Genomic DNA, 4,950 nt, shown 5'->3' with positions numbered 1-4,950 from the left:
ATATACATAATCAAAAATTAATTAATAATTCATTATTAATAAACGAATATTATAACGTTTGGAATTTTCGTAATTGTGAATTATTATTATTATTAATATTATTATTATTATTCAATAGATGATGATTTTTAAAAAAATTATGATGATGATGATGATGAGGAGGAGGGTGGTGGTGGTGGGGGGTGATGAATAGGGAGAAAAATGAATAATGTAAATTTAAGTAAGTGTTCAACGTTTAATAAATTTACACTGCCATGTTTTTCTTCCTATTCTATTTCCACGTCGAAATTTTTTTTTTTTTGAAAATATTTCGCGGCAATCGAACGGAGGGACGGAAGTGGGGAAGGGGGGGCTCTTTCTCCCCGGAAATACGAAATAAATTAATTTTTATTAATTTTTCATTTAATTACAACGAATTTTTATTTTATTTTATTTAATTTTTTCGATTGTCAATCAACGAAAACGCGGCGAAATTGAAAAGAATCCAATTTAAAAATAATAATAATGATGATAATAATAATGATGATGATAATAATAATTTTTTTTTTGTTTTTGAAAAACGTTGCGGAAAATCAAAAAGAAAAAAAAAATTCCAATCATCAATCACAAAGAGAGAGAATTTTCCTCTTTTTTTTTCCTTTTTCTTTTTTCCCTTTTTCTCTCTCTCTCCCCTTCCCCTCCCCCTTCCCCACCCTTTTGTTTTATTTTATTTTTTACTTTTTTCGGGTTAGAATTTTAACTTTTTCAACGTCTACATCCTTTTTTTTTTTTTTTTTTTTCTTTTCATTTCATTTCAAACCTTTTTTAACCCTTTCATTCTTTCGATCTTCGTTCCAACATTCTCTCTCTCTCTCTCTTTCTCTCTTTTTTTTTCTTTCATTCTTTCCTTCCTTCTCATTTTTTGTCGTAATTGAATTTTTCAAAAATTAAAAGGTTTCTTCTCTTTTTACATTATTCTTTAATTTTGGTTTTTCCCTTTTTTTTCCCTTTTTTTTTTGTCCTAAAATGATTGTAATTCGAACGATTTTATCATTATTATTATTATTATTATTATTATTATTATTATTATTATTATTATTATTATTATTATTATCGACGTCGTCGTGGAAAGAACAAAAAAAAATAAAAAAATGAAAATATTATAATTAAAAATGTCGTGTATCATTTTTTATTAATTTTTTTTTTGTAAATTTACACGAAAGAAATTTTAAAATAAAAATTACGCGCGCGCTGCTGCCACGACAAAAAAATTTTTTTAAAAGTAATTTACCTACTAGTAATAATAATAATAATAATAATAATAATAATTTGATTATGTTAACGAATGATTGATTTACATCGTAAAAATTCTTAATAATTTGATTTAGTTGATTCGAAAAAAAAAAAAAAGGAAAAAAATTTTACGAAAATTGTTTTGAAATTTTTTTTTTTTAATATTTTTTCCAGAACGTTTCTTCCAATCGATTTTCCAAAAAAAAAAAAAAAAAAAAAATTTCGTGCTTCAATATTGTAAATTTTTTTTTTTTTTTTTTTCGATTTAAAATAAAATAAAATAAAATAAAAAAAGGTAGTAAGTAAAAAGTTTTTTTTTTTTTCGTGCAATGATAAAAAAAAAAAAAAAATTTACGTGGAAGCAGAATTTGAAAATTTTAATCAAAAAAAAAAAAAAAAAAAATTTTATATATATATATTTTTTTTTTTGAAACATATAAAAAAAAAAAAACTTTTTCGTTTTAAACGTAAAAAAATAAAATAAATAAATTTATGTACGAAAAATAATAAAAATAATAAAAATAAATAAATAAATAAATAATAGGCGGTGATTGTATAATATGAATTTATTTATTTATTTATTTTTGTTACGCGAACGAATAAATAATTAATTTAAATAAAATTAATACGACACGCTTGTAATTAATAATAATAATAATAATAATAATAATAACGAGAGGGGGGGGGAGAATGTCAGGATCGACGGCACCCGATACTAGCCCAAGTAGTTCACATAGAGAAAAAGGAACGAAAAAAGGAGTAGGAAGAAGAGAAGAATGACGACAGCAAAGAAGAAGCTAAAGAGAGTGAACGCTTCGGATACTAATAAGAAGACCACGCATGATTGGCAACACTGTGGAAAGCTTAAGATTGAAACGGAAGCGTTTATTACAGCTGCTAAAGGCATGAATATCTGGAGAGGTACAATAAAACCTGTAAATATCTCCATTGGAGTATATGCCGAGAATATGGAATGGAAGGATTACCCAAGGAGTGGTACAAACCCCGGTTACGACGGCGGGTTCATGCACGGTTCTGTACCATCAACAAATCCACACTGATAGAACTGTGCCAGACAACAAACCGGATATCATACTGAGACACATTGAAGTATCCGTACCGGCGGAAAGAAGCGGGTTAAAGGTAGAAATAGCCAGATTGAAAGGAGGAGTAAAACAGGAACGATTCCGATCATCGTGGGAGCATCACCGGAAGCCATAACCACATTCAAGAATTTAAAAGAAGAAACCGGAAGAGGAAATGACGTCATGTGGAACGGCTCACATTCTACAGAAAATACTATAAATAGCACCAACGAAATTCGAGCATTTATATTCCTGTGGAATCGTCGGGTAGAAACCTGGAATGGAAAACTCCAAACAAGTACATGGAATCTTGTCGCGTTCGAAAGTGAAAATAATAATAATAATAATAAGTTTAATTTCATCGCTATGATATTTTACAAAAGGAAAAGAGAGAGAGAAAAAAAAAGGTATGAAATTTCAAAAAAAAAAAAAAAAAAAAAAAAAAAAGAGAGAGAGAGGCAAAAAGGATTTTTTATATATAAACCTTTCAAAGGATGAAAAATTTAATTTTTCGTCACACCTTTCGCATTCTATTATTATTATTATTATTATTATTATTATTATTACCTTTTGAAAAATTTAATAAAATCATTTAAATCGTGATCGTTTTTTTTTTTTTTTTTTTTTTTTTTTTTTTCAAGTGTGTGCGAGAGAGAAAGAGAGAGTTTTTTTAAATCAAAAAATATTTTTTTCTGTCGCGCGCACGCGCGTGCGCAAAAAATAATAATAATAATAATAATAACGTACGAAAATTGACTGACGTCATCAAAGTTTTTTCGAAACGATTGAAAATGAATTTAAAATGAAAAAAAGCTCTCAAATGATTGTTACCCCGTTATAAAATAAAATGCGCACATTAAAAAAAAAAAAAAAAAAAAAAAAACGAAATCGATGCCAACGGAATTTTTTTTTTTTTTTTAAATTTTCCAGGATTTTTTCGGGATAACGACAGCAATAACGACAAAATGCGAAAAAAAAGCCCAAGATGAAAAAAAAAAAAAAATTAATCAATATCATTTAAAAATTTAAAAAACAAAAAAACCCCCCCCCCCCCCTCCCCCCCCAAAAAAAAAAGAAAAAAAAATATCACATTTCATTTTACGTTGTCGGTCACACGAAAAAAAAAAATGAAAATAATAATAATAATCTTTTCGTATTATTCACACCTGAAAACCTTTTTATTTTTTTTTGTCGACCTTTTTTTTTTTTTTTTTTTTTTGCTTTTTTACTTTATTAATTTTTAATTTTCTTTATTTTTTTGGGGGGAGGGGAGGCGAGGGAGAGAGGGATAGATAGCGTGCGTGTGTTTGTGCGTGAATTTATGCGTAAACGACAAATCACAATGAAATGATTTTAAAAAAAAAAAAATATTCGATACGGAAAACTTTTTCTTTTGTAATCTTACGACAAAAATCCCCTCACTTTATTCTCGTTCCACTAACAAAGAAAAGAAAAAGTTTTTCTTCGTTTTAATTCGATTGCGACAAATCTTTTCATTTTATTTTTAACGACTTTTTTTTAAGCCTTTTCGGGCCACGAACGTCTCAACTAAAAAAAATTAAGGGCGAAAATTTATTATTATTATTATTATTATTATTATCATTATTATTATTATTGTCATTTTAAAAAAAAATAAACAAGAAGATTCGAGAATAAAGAAAAACCGGAAAATTTTTTTTTACGAGTAAATAAAATTTTATAATTTTTTTTTTTTTAAAGCAAGACGATGATGAAATGCAAATAATAGTAATAATAACAATAATAATAATAATGATAATAATAATATGTACCGTGTTGTTTACCGTCGGATATTACGTGTACTACCCACGCACAAGGAAAAAAAAAAATAAAAGAAACCGGAAACGGAAACGATTTTATGATTTTGTAAACCGGAAACGAAATGTGATTTAATTTTTTTTTTTTCGTTATGAAAAGTGTTTGTCGTTGTTGTTGTTGTTGTTGTCGTTTTCATCGAAGGTTGGAAAATATTTCGTTTTTTTTTTTTTTTTTTTCATTTCATCACGTCGTGAGAAAATTTATTATACCGGAAGTGAAATTTAAAATTTAAAACTAACTGCAATCGTTTGTTTGTTGTTTTTTTTTAAAAAGAAAAATGAAAATTTATAAAGAGAAAAAGGATTTTTAAAAATTCTAAAGAGAGAGAGAGAGAGAGAGAGAAAAAAAAAGATCATCATCATCATCATCATCATTATTATTATCATCAACGCCTTTTTTTTTTTTTTTTTTAATGTTGGTAAAACAATTATAAATTAAATAAAAAAGTGTCGATTTCGTTTTAAAAATTTAATTTTTTTTTTTTTTTTTTTTGTATTAAAAGAATAAAATTTACCGGAAAAAAATAATAATGATGATAGTGATGATGATGATGATGATGATGATGATGATGATGGTGATGATGATGATGATGATGATGATGATGATGATGATGATGATGATGATGACGATGATGATGATTTAACAAAAAAAAAAAAAAAAACTTTCAAATATTTAATATAAAGCGTTCATTTAATTTTTAAAAAAAAGGGAAAAAAAGGGGGGGGGGGGAAAATCTTTGTTCTTTTAACTTTAACAG

This window comes from Pediculus humanus, genomic scaffold (genome assembly GCF_000006295.1).
Source record: "Pediculus humanus corporis 1103172107475 genomic scaffold, whole genome shotgun sequence".
Classification (NCBI taxonomy): domain Eukaryota; kingdom Metazoa; phylum Arthropoda; class Insecta; order Psocodea; family Pediculidae; genus Pediculus; species Pediculus humanus.
Note: the sequence above shows the minus strand (reverse complement) of the source record.